The sequence below is a fragment of the Tachyglossus aculeatus genome, chromosome 22, assembly GCF_015852505.1.
Source record: "Tachyglossus aculeatus isolate mTacAcu1 chromosome 22, mTacAcu1.pri, whole genome shotgun sequence".
In the NCBI taxonomy this organism is placed as follows: domain Eukaryota; kingdom Metazoa; phylum Chordata; class Mammalia; order Monotremata; family Tachyglossidae; genus Tachyglossus; species Tachyglossus aculeatus.
The window spans coordinates 25,282,093-25,301,543 of record NC_052087.1 but is presented as its reverse complement, the minus strand read 5'-3'; positions in this window follow the sequence as shown (position 1 = coordinate 25,301,543).

The window sequence follows — 19,451 nt, the reverse complement described above, 5'->3', positions numbered from 1 at the left end:
TACTTAGGCACTAAGACACAGGGTTGACATTATGCTGGGTTCACTTTGAATGGAATTGGGTTTTGTAAGTAGAATACTTGCATGGACTTTACCATGCACTGGATCCCTGCCCAATCACCCTACTTGTTGCATTGAGAAGCGGTGTGGCTCAGTGGAAAGAGCATGGGCTTTGGAGTCAGAGGTCAGGGGTTCAAATCCCAGCTCCGCCAATTGTCAGCTGTATGACTTTGGGCAAGTCACTTAACTTCTCTGTGTCTGTTACCTCATCTGTAAAATGGGGATTAAGACTGTGAGCCCCCATGGGACAACCTGATCACCTTGTAATCTCTCCAGCACTTAGAACAGTGCTTTGCACGTAGTAAGTGCTTTATAAATGCCATTATTATTATTATCTACCATTCCAATGGGGACATGCCTCTTAGGAATAATAATAACAATTAGGGTATTTGTTACGCACTTATTGTGTGCCAGACACTGTACAAAGTGCTGGGTAAGAGAGGGCTAGTGATGCCAAACCAATTGCTATCACTCCAATCAATCCCTCTGTGCTGTTTTGTTGGGTTTTTTTTTGTCTCAAAGTCTGTTTTCCTGTACAGAGGCTCATCTATTGCTTGTGATGGGAGACTATCAATGTCTTCATCATCACAGGATGGAGGGCAGGCTAGGTAATAGCCCAATTCATGCTCCTTCTGTAATCTCGAAGATTCCAGAGGTAACTAGAGCCTTCTATGACTGTCCCAACTTCAGAATCAGGTGGGCAGGATAAGATGGGAAAGCAAAATCTGCCCTTCACCTTCCTCTAGGTAGCATGGTAGAAACCCTAGGATTTCATCACAATTTCTGTCTTTTTAACTAAATGTGGTAAGTTCGCGCACATATTGACACATTTGTGTGTGTGTGTGCGGTGTGTGTATTTTGGGGGAAGAAAAGGACTGAGAAACAGGAACAGGGGAGTAAAATTGGGTTGTTGGGAGGGCAATGGTGGGGTCTCAGTTTCCCTAAGGAGGATACATAGGTATAAATTTTCAGTAATTAAATATGAATGAGGTTCGGGACTCTTCATTTTATTTACCTTTCTGGAACAAATGAAATGAATATACATTGCATTGGGAAGGCTTGCGGGGCTATTTCCAATGCAGCTGAAAACAATTAGTTCTTATTTGCTTAACACTGTTCCTTAATGTGCAACTGTAAAACTTTTCACAGGATGTTTTAAATACAATCAATTTTCCATTGCAGTTTCCTAATAATTCAAAGTACTTGACATTTGCAATCAAGCTAACCGTGGTCGATACCCATTTTCTTTCAGTTAAATAGGAATTTAACTCAGTATTACAGGCCCGGCTTCACATCCTGCTACTGTGTATATGTTTGGCAGGCTCCATTCCCAGATTTATGGATGTAAAGGACAGGGTGGGGAAAGATCATAGAGTTTGGTCGTCACATTCTTAGCATTTTACAGTTCCAATAGGCCTTGGGCACTTATGAGCAATGTTCATGCCAAATAACAAAAAGACAGAAAATATGTACTATTGTATTTTCATGGGCATGGTATTTAAAAGATTCTTACTCACTCCCACTGATGCAGTCTCTCCATCAGCAGCATCATCTGCAATCTGGAATATAACGCTATCACATTTGGTAATGCAAAGACATGAAAATAGAAGAGAATAGCGAGATCGACACCATGGGAAGGCCACTTTAATTTGTTTGGTTCAGTGATTCTTCTAGACTTGTTGTTTAAGCAGTCCCTGTCAATGAGGGGAATGTTATTTGTAAGTATGGAGAGTGATGGGGTGATTTCTCTGAATTGTACCTGAGCAACTTGGATTCTTTAGGGATGTAGATATGGGTGGAATAAAAGAGCTCATTCTGTTCTAGCAATTTATTTCCCAATAGAGACTGTGAAGTGATTTGTGAAATCCTTTGCATAGACCTCCTTTGCCCAAAGATGATGTGAGTAGTAGGATCTGTAGCTGCTCTTACTGGTTAAATTGTATGTGTCAAGACTCTGCTCTATTCAGCACAGGATATGTGTAGACAGTCTGCAGTTGAACATTCAAACTTACAAGATGCTTACGCTGACATTGTTCTGATTAGGCCAGAATTCATTCATTCAGTCACATTTATTGAGCGCCTACTGTGGGCAGATCACTGTAATAAGCACTTGGGAGAGTACAATACAACAATAAACAGACATTTTCCCTGTCCAAAATGAATTTACAGTCTAGATCGAGGGAGACAGACATTAATAACGGCACCCCACTTCCACTACTGTGGGGTATTTCTTCCTTGAATTGAGAAAGGATAACTAGATTTGAGAGATTCCTATTTGCTTATGCTACTTGCAAGTTTGGGTGAAAAATTCAGTATATAACATTCCCAGGATAAATGACATATTCTCCCTACCTTCAAAGCCTTACTGAAGGCACATTCCTCTAAGAGGCCTTCCCTGACTAAGCCCTCACTTCCTCTTTTCCCACTCCCTTCTGTGTCAACCTGACTTGCTCCCTTTATTCATTCAGTTCATTCAATCGTTTTTTTGAGCACTTACTACGTGCAGAGCACTGTAATAAGTGCTTGGAAAGTACAATTCGGCAACAAATAGAGACAATCCCTACCCAACGGGCTCACACCCTACCCACAGCACTTATATCTTGTCTTATGCTGTCAAGTCATTTCCGACCCATAGCGACACCACGGACACATCTCTTCCAGAACGCCCTGCTCTCCATCTGCAATCGTTCTGGTAGTGTATCCAGAGAGTTTTCTTGGTAAAAATACGAAGTGGTTTACCTTCGGCACAGTAAACTTGAGTTTCCGCCCTTGATTCTCTCCAATGTCACTGCTGCCCAGCATGGGTAAGTTTTGACTTATAGCAGATTGCCTTCCACTCGCTAGCCACTGCCCAAGCTAGGAATGGAATGGGTAGACCTCTCCCTCCTGTAGATGAGACTGGAAGAGTACTGGAGACTCTCCAGGTGCAACCATGAGAGGGGACAGCACTCATATACTTACCAGTAATTTATTTACTATATTAATGTCTGTCTCCCCACTTTAGACTGTAAGCCTGTGGGCAGGGAATGCATCTGTTATACTGTTATACTGTATTCTCCCACGTGCTTAGTTCAGTGCCCTGCACCCAGTAAGAACTCAATAAATACAATTAATTGGGTAATAAACAGAATTTCCTTAAGGTCTTTAATTGTTCAGATTCTAACAAACACATTTTAATTAGAATTTTGTAGGTCTTCCACCTATAACCTTTCTGTAATAGATTTCTATCCTCTAGTCCTCCTCCTTTACCAGAATGACACCCCTGTGAGCTTAAGATGGGTGAATTTCCCAACCCTTATGAGCTGGTGTTTGTAATTGGTTGAAGGGAAAGGGACCAGGCCTACTGGAAAGAGAATGGGGTTGGGAGTCAGAGGACCAGGATTCTAATCCCAGCTCTGCCAAATCCCATCTGTTTGAATTTGGGGAAGTCGATTAACTCAAGTTTCCTCATCTGTAAAATGGGGATTCAATATCTGTTCTTCCTATTTTGACTCTGAGCCCCATGTGGAACAGGGACTGTGTCTGACCTGATTATCTTATTCCTTCCTCAGAGCTCGCTATAGTGCTTGGCACATATAAATGCTTAAAAAATACTAGATATATATATCTATATATAGAAACTGAGGAGGAGAGGGATTAATCAAAGTATTTCTCCAGCCAGGTTACAGAGTCAGTCCTGAGGTTTTGTCTTCAAGTGGGACTTTTGAGCGATCTGTAATTCCCCCACCTTTGAGAATCCTTGCTCCTTTCTCAACTTAGAGCATCCCTAACTAGGAAGTGACTTCAGCCCATCCTATTAGAAAGGGCAATGCATGGGAGACCTCAGAGCTGGAATTGGTTCTTTAAGCCCATCTGTCACTCGGTTTAATTGATTTCCCCAGTGTATTCTGGAGTTCCACTCCTCATTCAGACTACCATTAACTTTCACAGGAGCTCCACAGATCGACTGCAGATATACTGCAGGAAAATCCAGTTTTGAAACATCAGTCTCTTCTATTTATAAATGTTATTAATTACGGAAGTATAATCCAGAGACCTCCACAGTCCATTACCTAGTGATTTATCAGACAACATCCTATCCTTCTAGTATCTGGACAAATCACTGCTGAATGTTGGGGGTGGAACATTATTTTCTAAATATACCTCAGATATGAAAAATAAATAAATGTGGATTCATCAGCAACTGAGAGACACATGCTGACTTCTGATTATGGAAACAGGACACACTGCAGTACCTTCAGAGGAATAACCAACCAGGCTTTTCTCATTTCTGAATTTTCAAAATGAAGGGTATTTATATTCATTATTTATCTGGGCTAGGATTTTTAACAAATGGGAGATTTCTAGTGGTGATTATTGATTTTTCAATATTTATGGAGAAATGACACATGTTCTGCCAAATACGATAATTAGGAAGTGAGTTTAATGCCATAAATTTAAAGGATTGGTAATTGTGCCACCAGAACAATTTGGGAAAAAAAGATCTTGCTGATTAATAAGAAATATAAATGTCAATGGGCAGTTAAAATGAAGAAATAAATAGCGTTTCTGAGCTGGCAATCTAAATTCAGTTCCACAGGGATGGTCCAGAGCTCAGAAATGAACTCTCTCCAAACTTCTGGGTTTTTTTTCTTAATGGTAATTGAGTGCTTACTATGTGACAGACACTGAACTAAGTGCTGGAAGTTCTGGGGGTAGATTATCAGGTTGGACAGTCCATGTCTTACATGATGCTCACAGTTTTACAGATGAGGTAACCGAGGCCCAGGGAAGTTGCTGAGGAAGCCACTTTTGCTGGAAACAGATTGGAGGGGTGGAGGTGGGTATGGCAAGTGAGAGCTTGGTTAGATTGGCAGAGAGCCGTGCTGAAGTAGAAGCTGAAACTGCTTCCTTACTGTTCTTCGAACTTGCCCTGTGAAATGATGCCCACTGATGAGTTAACCTCCTCCAAAACATGTTCTTAAACTCAAGGGGTCCGTCCGAGTGTTGTTGGACAGGGTCTTATCTCATTTGGAGAAGCAGCATGGCTCAGTGGAAAGAGCACGGGCTTGGGAGTCAGAGGTCATGGGTTCTAATCCTGGTTCCGCCACTTGTCAGCTTTGTGATTTTGGGCAAGTCACTTCACTTCTCTGGCCCTCAGTTACCTCATCTGTAAAATGGGGATTAAGATTGTGAGCCCCACGTGGGACAACCTGATCACCTTGTATCCCCCCAGCGCTTAGAACAGTGGTTTGCACATTGTAAGCGCTTAACAAATACCGCCATTATTATTATTATTAGTAAGTGACTTGCCCATTGTCCCACAGTAGATAAGTGGTGGAGCTGGGCTTAGAACCCAGGTCCTTCTGACTCCCGGGTTCGTGCTCTATCCATTAGGCAATACTGCTTCTGTGGTTGGTTTACAGGGCAATGAGATAAATGCTTGATGGGCAGCCCAGTGAGGGCATGGATGGTTTTTCCAGGGGAGCACATTTTGGAGAAAATACAGTGATTTCTAGCCAGGGAAGGTGGATTAACAAACCAAGACTCCCAAATGCGGGACTCCCAAATTCTACTGCATAGAAACCACCAAATTTTCTGAAATTTGTACAGATGACGCTCTACATTTTACCAGGGTAGAAACAACCCCATGCTGGAGCAGCCCTATGACCAAAGCTGAGACCTGAATCAATCACCAAGACAATCAACAAAAAAAGGTCAATATTTATTCAGCACTCTGAGACTTCCTCTCTTTGCTCTTCTTTTTCATTAACTGGCCTCCTTTCAGACAGGATCCTTTTCTTCTCTTTGTCTTACCTTCAACACTGGCTGTCCCCTTAGGTCATCACTGTAGCCCTGGGCCAAAGGACAGATCATGTAAAACTAGACACCTAAAAATGCAATATCCTAATGTTTTGTCTTCAATGACCAGTTGTCAAAAATATCAATAGTGGAACCCAGAATAGAGAATAGGTAACAGTCCAAAAAATATTTGATTTTTGTGTGATGGATGTGGGAAGATGGAAAGTAGGGAGAGAGAGAAGGAGACGGCTGAAAGGAGCTGTCATTCTCAGATGTTTTCATTTCAGTGGGTTTCTGACTGCCCTCAGTTTGCATCTTATTACAAATGGCTGGAGCCCCCCAAAACAACAATCTCCTTGAAAATAACCAGCGCTCCTTCCACACTACGTGGTTCTGAAGTCTCTCCCACTTCCATTTCAGTGAACTGAAGAAGTTGTTTTTAGAAACAGAAAAATAAAAATATAGTGTCAATCTAATCACCACCGCCCCAATCCTGCTGCTTTTTTTTATTTTATTCATTTCCCTTTGTCTTTTCTGCCCTTTCTCTAACACGTTTTTATCTTTACCATCCACACCTGTTTAACTGCTATGTCTTGCAACCATGAAAACTACAGCCCTCATCTCCTTTTCCCCTTCCCTCTCTCCCTCCATATTTCCTCCTGCTCTATCACCTCCACTCCCTTCAATGTACTGTTCTGTCTCTTAACTCCCTCATATCTTTTCTTTCACTCTAGCCTCTCCCTAAAACTCTCTGCTTGCCTGCTTGACAGCTTGCCATTGATCAATGAAGTCAAAGCAGGCATCCCCAAGTTGTCAGCATCAGAAAGATATTTTCCGAAGGAGTTTTCATCATGTTGCAATTCATGTTAAGATGTCTTCCTCATTAGGTTGAAAGCTCCTTGAAGGCAAGGAACCACATCTGATACTTTTTCTGAGTGTCTCCTATGGAATAGGAGAGTGATTCCAAGGGCCTTTACCCCCATTGACAAGTTACACAGATACTGTTCCTAGTTTGCTTGGGTAAGTTATTTCCTGGTCAAATATTGTACATTTTCTCTTTCAGAGGCAGTGTGAAGAGGTGTACAGACACTTTCTAGGTATAATTTAATATGCCAATCCCAAAGCCAAGAATTGAGGTGGTAGGATAATTCAGGAAAAAGTTCATACAGACACTCTTAAAAAGAATGTCAGTGAATGCTGGGAACAGTCATAGCAATTGAAGACAATAGAAGCGTTATGCCAAGCTGTTTCTTTAAGTAGCAATCTGCAAGGTTATTTGTATGCCTAAATAAAGTGCTACCACTCATATCTAATCATTTATTGAGCATTGCATGTGACCATGACCACCTGCATGGTCTATGGAATGGGAATAGGCCTGAGGGGTCACAGGGCCTAGGTTCTAATCCTGGCTCTTCCACTTTGCTGGGTGACTTTGAGTAAGTCAGGTAACTTCTTTGTGCCACAGTTACCTCAACTCTAAAATGGGGATTAATTCCTCCTCCTTTGGACTTAGATGGTGAGCCCCATGTGGGACAAGGGTTGTGTCCAGATTGATTATCATGTGTCTATCCCAGAGCTTGTTACAGGGCTTGGTACGTAGGCTAGACTGTAGGCTTGTTGGGAGCAGAGAACTTACTAAGTGTTGTATTATATTCTCCTAAGCATATAGTACAGTGCTCTTCACAGAGTATGTACTCGATAAACACTGGGCAGGGAATATCACTGTTTATTGTTGTTTTGTACTTTCTCAAGCACTTAGTACAGTGGTCTGCACACAGTAAGTTCTCGATAAATATGATTGAATCAATGAATGAATAATGGTGATGACAATGATAGTCTGTGTTCAACAAATACCATTAAAGAAAGAAAATGAAGACTGAAAAACTCAAGGAGATGGTTAGAAGAAGCCACAGAGCTAGAGGACACATTCTGAATACATCTCTACACAACAGGCTTGAATTACGGGGATGGAAAAGTGCCTCAGTTGTTTGTCTTGGCCAAAATGGGGCTTTCTTTCCACACTTCATTTGTCTTGAGCACTGAGGTTCCCAATCACACTTGAATGGTCTTAAAAGATAATGCTCTTGGATGCCAGATGAAGTTGGTTGGGTCCAAAGGTTGTTCTCTTTTCATTCTTTTACCTGACATGACTTATAGTTCAGCATAGCAGTGACTGCAGTAGAGGTGAGGTGCGGGAGGAAAAGGGATGAGACCCATAGTCATGGCAGTCACCATGGGCCCCTCTGATGGATGCAGCTGGGCCTTAGGCAGTGGGCTGAGAACTGTGTCTCTCTTTCCCCACTGATTAATTGTTCCCTGTCCTGTACTCCCATGCTGAGAATTGTAGTCAAAGATGGCATGCACATCCACATGATATGAGCCCTGCAGCACGTCCTAGTGGAAAGAGCACAGGCCTGGAACTCAGAAAGACCTGGGTTCTAGTCCTGGCTCCATCACCTGTCCTCTGTGTGACCTTGGGCAAGTGACTTAACTTCTCTGTGCTTCCCTTACCTCATCTATAAACTGGGGATTATGACTGTGAGCCCTATGTGGATCTTGGACTGTGTCCAACCTCATTAGCTGTATCTACCCCAGCACTTAGAACAGTGCCTGGCACAAAGTAAGAGCTTAACAAATGCCATTAAAAAAAAAAGTCAAATAACCTGGGTCCAATTTCAGCTCTGCCAATTGCTTGTCGTATACCTTTAGGCAAGTCATTTTACTTCTCCATGCCTCAGTTCCCTCAACTATGAAATGGGGAATATCTACTGTTCATTCATTCATTCATATTTATTGAGCACTTACTGTGTGCAGAGCACTGTACTAAGAGCTTGGAAAGAACAATTTGGCAACAAAGGGAGACAATCCCTACCCAACAATGATGTCACAGTCTAGAAGGGGGGAGACAGACTGCAAAACAAGTAGACAGGCATCAACAGCATCAATATAAGTAGAATTATATATATATATATATATCATTAATAAAATAAATAGAATAATAAAATAATAAAATATGTTCTCCCTTCTAATTAGACTGTGAGGCACACACAGGGCAGGGATTGTATCCGACCCGACTGACTTGTATCTACCCCAGAGCATAGAATAGTGTCTGTCACATAGTAAGCACTTAACGAATACCATAATAATAATAATAATGAGGTCCAAAGTCTCCTATTAATCACAAACCTTCCCTTTAAGGTTCTCAGCAGGTGGAAAACAGTAGATTGGAGAATCAGGGATCAAATTCTTCTTCTTCTAAATTCTTCTTCCTCTTTCTATAGTGACTAATTGAATTCAGCTTCCTCTTTCCTCAAGACCTGTTAGCCGATACAGGGAAATGTTTTATAGTCATTGTTGTCTTGGGCTGAATTTAATACAGAAACCTCTAGGTGAACTGCTTAGTGTCCCTCTCTGTCTCTCTGAGCTCTCCAGCCTTCTCCTTTGTTATCAGCTGTGAAACCTGTGATTAGGAGTGATTAATATTCTTTGAATTCTCACAAAAGGATGTGATGAGTTGTCTTCCTGGAAATAGCTATTCTAGATTTAATAAGCCCTCAACAGCTGGACTGCCTATGGACTTGAGGTTTTGAATTCTTCCCTGTTGAATGCCAGCTGATTGAGTTTTGCAAGTGCACAGCTGGAATGGGACTCACCCCCGAGGGGCTCCAACTCAGCGGCCGGCCTCGAGCTCAAGTGACGGCTGACGTGTGGCAAATACAGGTTTTTAGCCTGCGTGGTGCAAAGTTGAAATAAACAGAACCTCAGCTGGGTGGCTCTGATTTCCTTGGCCTCTCTGTGTGGGAGCCACCCGACTTTCCCTTCAGCTCATCTGCTTGACAGCTTGGGCTTACCTGCTTCAGAGCACCAAGCAGCTAGCAAAGATGCACTTGAAGGAGTCAGCACAATAAGCTGTCAGCTCGAGGGGATATCGGTGAAAGGCTTGGAGTGTTCTTTCCTCTTCTGCCTGATTGGAAGAAAAGCCAAGTGTAAGCCTGTTTCAGTGTCTGCTTCCCACCTCACCCTCTCATCACACATATGTTGTCCATTAGCCTGGGGATTTTAACCTTCTCTTCCTTCCTTAAATGCTGTAGGAGAGAAAACGTGGTCACGAGAGGGTCAAAGAGACTCAATGAAAACTGTTAGCCCATTTTAGAATGGATGCATCCCATTAAGCTCTGTTATTTCTTTGCCTCATTGTTGTTGTTTACTTTACTAAAGGGATTAAAGGACACCTCTCTGGAAAGGGAGTACTTCATTTCCTGGAATATAAAAAATTCGGCTCAAGAAGAGGCTTCAGTAGCTTCACTTCTATTTCAGAGTGGAGCCAATTATGTATACAGAGTATCTACTAAAAGCTTTTTAATCATCTCACTCAAAATGATTGTTTAAGAGAATTTAGTGCAGGGTGGAAAGTGCTAACTAGAAAAGCTCAGGGTAATGAATTCCTCCATCTAGCAGGTTCTCTGCTGAGTTGCATGGCTATGTGGCATGAGCTATACTTTGTAGTCTTCCAGAGGGCATCTGGAAAACAGGAGCACTCTTGATATGAAGCTAACTTTGCTCATTATATCAATCAATCATATTTATTGAGCACTTACTTTGTAGTGAGCACTATAGTTAGAACTTGGGAGAGTACAATGCTTGGGAAGCAGAGGTAGTGGGTTCTAATCCCAGCTCTGCCACTTGTCAGCTGTGTGACCTTGGGCAAGTCACTCAACTTCTCTGGGCCTCAGTTACCTCATCTGGAAAATGGGGATGAAGACTGTGAGCCCCACGTGGGACAAATTGATTACCTTGTATCTAACCCAGTGCTTGGCCCATAGTAAGCACTTAACAAATATTAACATTATTATTATTATTATTATTACAATATCAACATTATTATTATTATTATTACAATATAACAGAGTTGGAAAACACATTCCCTGCCCAGAAGCAGTGTACATTCTAAAGGGATGATACCATGTTGGGTAGAGACCGTCTCTATTTGTTGCTGAGTTGTACTTCCCAAGCGCTTAATACAGTGCTCTGCACACAGTAAGCGCTCAATAAATACGATTGAATGAATGAAGTCTCTTCCAGGGTTGTCCTAGCTGCTTGAAGGCTGTCATCACACCAAGTCTCCCATTTTTCTCCCGCATTTATTCACTTATGACCACTCAATCAATCAATCAGTCAATCAGTGCATCATTGGTATTTATTGAGTGCTTACTCTGGGCAGGGCACTGTCCTAAGTGCTTTGTACAATACAGTAGATTTGGTGGACACACTGCCTGCCTATAAGGAGTTTATAGTCTAGAAGGGAAGACAAACATTAAAATAAATTACAGATAAGGGAAATGGCAGTTTAATAATAATAATGATGGCATTTATTAAGTGCTTACTATGTGCAAAGCACTGTTCTAAGCGCTGGGGAGGTTACAAGGTGATCAGGTTGTCCCACGGGGGGCTCACAGTCTTAATCCCCATTTTACAGATGAGGTCACTGAGGCCCAGAGAAGTTAAGTGACTTGCCCAAAGTCACACAGCTGACAATTGGTGGAGCCAGGATTTGAACCCATGACCTCTGACTCCAACACCTGTGTTCTTTCCACTGAGCCATGCTGCTTCCCCAAGCACTTATGTTTATGGGGCTGAGGTGGTTGACTATCAAATGCTTAGGGGGCACAGATCCAAATGCAGAGCTGGTGCAGAATGAAGGGTGAGTAGTGGAAATGAGTATTTAGTCAGGGAAGAGCTCTTGGAAGAGATGCAATTTGAGATTCACTTTGTAGGGAGAGTTGTGGTTCATAGGATGTGAAGGCAGAGAGTTCCAGGCCAGAGGGAGGGTGTGGGTAAGGGGTCAGCAGCAAGATAGACAAGATTAAGGTTCAATGAGTGGGTTGGCATAAGATGAGTGACTATTGGGAGCTGGGTTATGGTAGGAGATCAGTAAAGTAAGGGAGGAGGGGGAGAGTTGACTGAGCACCTTAAAGGAATTTCTGTTTGATGCATAGTTTCTGCTTGACAGTTTATTGTGTGCAGAGCTCTATATTAAGTCCTTTAAAGTTTAGAATCTAGTAGGGGGAGACAGACACCAAAATAAATTACAGGAAGAAAAATATGCAGATATGTTCATAATTGCTGTGGAGAGAGGAGGTGGCATGAGTGCTTTTTTAATGGCATTTATTAAGCTCTTGCTATGTGCAAAGCACTGTTCTAAGTGCTGGAGAGGTTACAAGGTGATCAGGTGATCAGGCTGTCCCACGGGGGGCTCAGAGTCTTAATCCCCATTTTACAGATGAGGTAACTGAGGCCCAGAGAAGTGAAGTGACTTTCCCAAAGTCACACAGCTGACAATTGGAGGAGCCGGGATTTCAACCCATGGCCTCTGACTCCAAAACCTGTGCTCTTTCCACTGAGTCATGTTGCTTCTTCATGCTTAAGTGCTCAAGAGTGAGTACTCGAGTGCACAGGTGATGCAGATGGGAGAATATGGGGAGAAGATGACATATTAGGGAAGTCTTCCTAAAAGAGGTGTAATTTTAGTAGGGCTGTCATTATAGGGAGAAGAGTCACCTGCCAGATGTGAAGGGGAAGGAAGTTCTAGGCAGGAGGAGGAGCATTCTTATTATTATGGTATTTGTTAAGCGCTTACTATGTACCAAACACTGTTCTAAGAGATGGGGTAGAAATAAGGTGAGCAGGTTACCCTACATGGGGCTCACAGTCTTAGTCCCCATTTTACAGATGAGGTAACTGAGGCACAGAGAAGCTTAGTGACTTGCCCAAAGTCACACAGCTGGCAAGTGGCAGAGCCAGGATAACAAGGAGCGTAAACAAGGAGCAAGAGAGAAGGGAGAAAGGCACACCAGCACACAAAAGCACAGTTTGCTTCATTTTGCTCCTTGGAACTATGAATGTACTGCTCAGCTCTCCCTTGTGGAACACTGGCTGGGGACACTTGTGGGCTAGCTTCCTCAGGCTGTAGTTATAGTCCTAAGAAGTTTGAATATTTGAGTAGCCTGCTGCAGTTTAATAACTGTGTTACTTGGTAAGTGCTTACTACGTTCTAGGCCCTGTACTCAGTGCTGGGGTTGATACAGGCAAATCAGGTTGGACACAATCCCTGACCCCTTTGGGGCTCACAGTCTCAATCTCCATTTTACAGATGAGATAGCTGAGGCGCAAAGAAGTGAAGTGACTTGCCCAAGATCACACAGCAGACAAGTGGTGGAGCAGAGATTAGAATCCATGACCTTGGAACCCAGGCCCATGCTCTGTCATTCATTCATTTATTCAACCATATTTATTGAGTGCTTATTGTCCTTTTAGACTGTGAGCCCACTGTTGGGTAGGGACTGTCTCTATATGTTGCCAACTTGTACTTCCAAAGCGCTTAGTACAGTGCTCTGCCCACAGTAAGCGCTCAATAAATACGATTGATTGATTGATTGCAGTACTTTGAACTAAGCACTTGGAAAGGACAATTTGGCAACCAAGAGAGACAATCCCTACCCAACAAAGGTCTCACAGTCTAGAAGGGGGGAGACAGACAACAAAACAAAACAAGTAGGCATCAGCAGCATCAATGTAAATAAACAGAATTAGAGATACATGCACATCATTAATAAAATTAATAGAATAATAAATATGTACATATATATGCAAATGCTGTGTGGCGGGGAGGAGGGTAGAGCAGAGGGAAGGAGTCAGGGCGATGGGGAGGGGAGGAGGAGAGGAGGAAAAGGGGGGCTCAGTCTGGGAAGGCCTCCTGGAGGAGGTGAACTTTCAGTAGAGCTTTGAAGGGGCAAGTGTGCTAGTTTGGCGGATATGAGGAGGGAGGGCTTTCTATTTATTCATTCAATCATATTACTGTCCACTACGCCATGCTGCTTCCAACAACATAAACAGTTGAAACCATTTAGAAATCTGGTAGCATTCCTTTGAGGACCACAATTAGCCCATATACTGCATATGGGTGTATTTGATTAGAACACAGGGAGGGGGAGATTGGGAAGTCCTGTAAGGAGAGACTAGGGGTATTTGGAGATGATACCAGAAGGAGCTTTCTCCTGTGTGGTTATGAGTGTTGGTAGTGTGCCAGAGGAAAGTAAGGACTACCTGGCATATGTGATCAGACTTCAGTGACTAGGACAAATGAAAGCTGCTGAGGTTTGGATGGAGGTCAGCCCCACACAGGCAACCCTGAGGTTTAGAAAATGTCCCTTGACCAAACCTTTTTATTACCTCAATATTTGAACTGTTTTTCACAATTCGCCTTCTGCTTTTTTCCTCTCATGGCACAGAGAACAAACCCCAGAGCAGCTTTGATTGTGCTGAGACTTTTTTCATCCCTTTTTCATTGTAGGATTTGGGGATCTGTGTTTCTGGGCATGGGTATGTGTTTGTGTTGGTGTGTCACAATTTCTCTTTTGGTCCATCTGCTGATCTTGTTCAGTCATACTTTCAACCTTCTGATAGCTCCAGTGAGCAGGGCCTATTCCTGGATTTTAAAAAAACACACCAACAAACTCTACAGAATGTTGCGCTTGAGTTAATTACTTCTTATTTAAATGTTCCATTTGAGCAGAGGAAAGAATGCATCTGATCTGTACTAGCAAGCACTGCTGGAGGCACTGTATGGGATCTAAAATGCCCATTGCAAGGGAAGGATATTGATTAAACTCAGCTCTGGTTCAATATGTAGAGGTCGGGTTTTCCCCATGAGAATCAATTAATCAGTCAATCAGTGGTATTTACGGAGTGCTGACTGTGTGCAGAGCACTTGGGAGAGCACAGTAGAGTTGGTAAACATGGTCCCTGTCCTCAAACATCTTCCAATCTAGAGGGGGAGTAAGTGTAGTCAGTCCTATTGAGAAATCAGTGGGTTTGGGTTCTTGGAATACTCACATAGTCAATCCAGGAAGTGGGAATTCTTTGGCTGGAAACTCTCCATTTCTGATTTGATGACGGTAGGACTCCAGCTAACTGCCTCTTCCTAGATCTATCAAAGCGGAGCAAGAAGTGAGCCAGGACGAACAGCTAGAGATTATCGATTGGATGCCAGAAAGCAAATGATGGATTTAACCCAACTTTCTCATTGAACTGCCAGACACTGTAACCTGTCACCCTGATATAGTCCTCTTGTTAAGAGCCCCCTTGTCCTATTAACAAGAGGACAAGAAGTCTCAGTAATAAATTGCCATGCCCAGAACCACCAGATACCAAAACCCTTAGTAATGTTTTTCTAAGCTCTAAGCAAACGTAAGGCCCCAAAACAACAGCAATGTTTTCTCTGGGCACAAAGATTAGATGGAGTCACATCTAGATCAACGTATCTTTTACACTAATGCATGTTATATGGTAATGTTAGATGTCCTTTCTCTGAGGCCACAACATTTCTGGATGATATGAAGAAAGTTATGGGGGAAAAAAAGAGTTCATATAAAGAGTGGGTCTCAGTTATAAATGATAGAAACAATTGTTTTAGATCTTCCCCAGAAATTTCTGCCTAAATTGGGATGAATGCTTTCATCCCTGAGAAACGTCACTGAAGAAGGGGTGGGGCAATCCAGAATTATAGTTGGTAGTCCGTGTAATATTGAGTGTTCACTCATCACTCGCCTATGATTCTATGCCTTATCGTGACAGGAGCGTTTGCCAAAGTTGAAGAAGCTTAGAGCTATGCCATATAGGGCTACCCATAATGGAAAAGTCTAGCTGAAGCATCAAAGTCGAGTCATCTCTGCTGGGCAGCAGCAGCATGGAAAAGAGTCAAAGGTGGGTTGGTCAAGTGATCAAAACACTGATCAAAGACAATGGCAGAGACTCAAGTTTCTACTGCATGAAAGAAAGCAATAGGAAGCCACTTCTGTATCTTTACCAAGGAAACTCTATAGCTACACATACCAGAACAACTTAATGACGGAAGATGGGACATTCTGAAGAGGGTGTGTCCATGGAGTCGCTATGGGTCAGAAACAACTCCGTGACACTTGAAGAAGTCACTTATTAACAGCATCTTCATCATATATTATATGACTTAAAATTACACTTTAAGAAAACCATGGCAGCCTAATATAGATGGACTTTCCTCAGATGGAGATTATGTAATAGTTTACATTATGGGAGTCCCTTCTATCTTTTTTTTCCTTATGCCAGCCTTTGGTTGCTATTTTTCATATAAAGTCCACTGGAAAGGAAAGGTTAAAGGGAAGGTATGCTCTCTCAGTTTCCATTCAGCTTTTGTGGGAAAAATAAAATATTTTTTGTCCAAATTCCCTACTCTACTGGGGCTTTAAAGTGAATTTTGTGTGTGTGTGTGTGTGTGTGTGTGTGTGTGTGTGTGTGTGAGAGAGAGAGAGAGAGAGAAAGAGAGAAAGAGAGAAAGAGAAAGAAGCCTTTCACCCAAGAGATAACATCTACTGAAAGAAATGAGTGACATTTACCCCCATAAATTGGTAGAGAAAAAGAAGCTAAAGTGGTTTAATTAAATTTGCATCCCTAAAGGTGATTTGTTAGTACTGATAAGCACTGCACTGTTACTGTAGCTCCAAAGGCTACATTAACTGATGTGGTGCGTAATTTCAAATTATAGCATCTGGAACGTGGCCAACAATCCTTCTCAGAAGGAAGTCTCACTAGGGAAGGAGTACTGGAAAGATTGAGGATAACTCCTTGAGGAACCATCACTACTTATGAGGTATCATCTGTATCTGACAGTCTTTCATTGCAGAGTGCAGATACATCCATGGACATGAAGGCAAAAATTTCAGTCTTAAAGAATCAGGCACATTTCACTCATCATGAGAGTAGGATCGAAAGGGATGAACTGAGCCTAGCCTTATCTGTTGGTAGAGTTCCCAGTTTGACAATCTATTTGCTTTATGATCTTATTTTAGTCATAGAAGTCTTAGCTTCCCTTTCCATAAAAATGGACCTGTAACATCTATCTTCTTGACTTTCACATCTGAACATGTTTGGGAAACTCAAGGTTGTGGGGAGGTGTTTAATATATAGATATGAACATAGGGGCTGTGGGGCTGAGAGGGGGTAAATACCAAATTCTCAAGATAAATAGCCTTGTGAGTAGGACAACCCAATGTTTTCTAAAGTCTCTTCCCAATAGGTGTTTCACCATAAATTATTTTTATTAATTTCTATGTCCCCCTCTAGACTCTAAACTCGTTATGGGCAGGTAACATATATACCAACTCTGTTGTCTTGTTCTCATCTAAGTGCTAAGTACAGTGCTATGCACACGGTAAACACTCAATAATTGCCATTGGTGATGATTTACATTTCACTGGAGAGCTTGGTAAAGAGGGGTGAAAAACAAAGGAATTCTATTTTGCCGTGAACCGAGAGGATGTTGTTTTGCCATAGGAATGTCCAATGCCACTGAGTCTTCAACTTGCCATTAGCCAAGGGCTCCATTGCAAAAAAAAAATGTGCAGTTATTTATCTGAGGAACAGTAAAGCTTCACTCTCTACATTTGTTCATCCGCAATAGTGTGTAACTCAATGTAGCTGCCATCTCCAGCTGAGACGTCCTGACTCATAAAAAGAGGTAACCCGAACCCAATTCAGAACTCACTATTTCCCATTCCTAACATTTTAAATTCACTGGGTTTTGCATACAAATCTATTTTCACAGTGTGGACAAGGGTAATGCCTGTTTTACATAGCATTAGCTGTGGCTGTCATGCAAGGTAAAGCACAGAGGTGGTTGGATTAAGGAGACTTTTAGAGTGGACTCTGATGTCAATTTTTGTCTACAGCAGTGGCCATTTTTAAATGCTTCCTGGGAGGGCAATAATCCCCAATAATGTACCCAGTGCAAGAAATTTCTTTCTAATAGAACCGGTGGTCAGCTCTGCCCTGCATTAAGAGGAGGGAGCAATCTAAGTCTGTCCATGGAAACTGTCCCTGTACCTTTTCCTGTTTTTTTTTAATTGCTCCGCCTTTCATGTCTCTCCCTTCCTTGAAATTTGTTAAGTGAATTTACCTCAAAAATAAAACTTCTACCTTGTTTGGTTGTGAGTTCTACAGGTGAATTTCATATTATGAAGAGATTGCTTTCTTTAGATGGAAATGATTTATTCTTCCTTAAGTGTGGGTCATGGTCAGAAAGAGCACTGGATTCAGGTCCATTGACACTGTGGACCACTCCCTCCTCCTGGAAACAGTAGGTAATCGTGGTTTTATTTGGTTTTCTCTGCTGGTTCTCTACTTCCCATTCTGGCCATTCCTTTTGTAATTGTGGGTGTCCCTCAGGGGACTGTTCTGCATGTCCTTCTTGGGATCTTTACATTCATTCCTTTAGGGAATTCATCAGCTTCTATGGCTTCATCTACCACCTCTGTGTACCTAACTCCCAAATCTCTCTCCCTAAACCTGATAAACAGTATGGTCCAGTAGAAAGAGCATGGAGCTGGGGGTCAGAGGATCTGGGTTTTAAAAATATCTGCTCTGGCACTTGTCTGCTGTGTGACCTTGGGCAAGTCACTTAACTTCTCCATGCCTCATTTATCTCATCTGTAAGATGGGGATTGAGACTGTGAGTCCTATGTGGGACAGGGACTGTGTCCAACCCGATTATCTTGTTATCTACCCCCGATCTTAGTACAGTGCCTAGCACATAGTAAACACTTAATAAATACCATACAAACATAAATAATAGCCCCAACCTCTCTCCTCTCCTCTACTGTTTTGTAGTTCATCTTGCCTCTGTGACATCTCCAACAGTGTCATGTCACAGTAAATCCTCAATAAATATTTCTAGGAGGCGTTCCTTGATTATTTTCTCATCTCTCATCCACCAGGAACTTCCTCTTCAGCACTCCTGCATCAACCTTAGCATTTGGGAACTCATACTCTCTGAATCACTTATGCACATATAAAAATATGTACAGATATATCTTTATGCTCTGTTGCTTCCTCTTCCCTTTATTATCTTTGGTGTCTATCATCCCCTCTAGAATTTGAACTCCTAGAGGGCAGGAGTCACATCTACTTACTCTGTTGTACTTTCTCAAGCACAGAGAAGCAGCATGATGAGTGGATAGAGCACAGGCCTGGAAGTCAGTAGGTCATGGGTTCTAATCCTGAATCCTCCACTTGCCAGCTGTGTGATTTAGGGCAAGTCACTTAACTTCTCTGTGCCTCAGTTACCTCATCTGTAAAATGGGGATTGAGACTCTGAGCCCCACGTGAAACGGGGACTGTGAACAACCCGATTTGCTTGTATACACCCCAGCACTTAGTACAGTGCCTGGAACATAGTAAGTGCTTAACAAATGGCATAATTATTATTATTATTTAGTTCAGTGCACTTCCCACAGCAAATGCTTGATAAATATTACTGATTGATGTCCCATCTGCACCTTTTTCTCAATTATTAGATTATTATTATTTTTTAAGCACTTACTCTGTGTCAACTGTTGTAAGCACTAGGGAAGATACAAACCAATCAATCAATCATAATTACTTATTGAACTCTGACTGTATGCAGAGCACTGTACTAAGTGCTTGGAGAGTACAATATAACAGAGTTGGTAGACATGGTCCCTGCCCACAACAACCTGGGCATAGTTCCTGTCCCTCATGGGGCTCACTGTCTAAGTAGGATA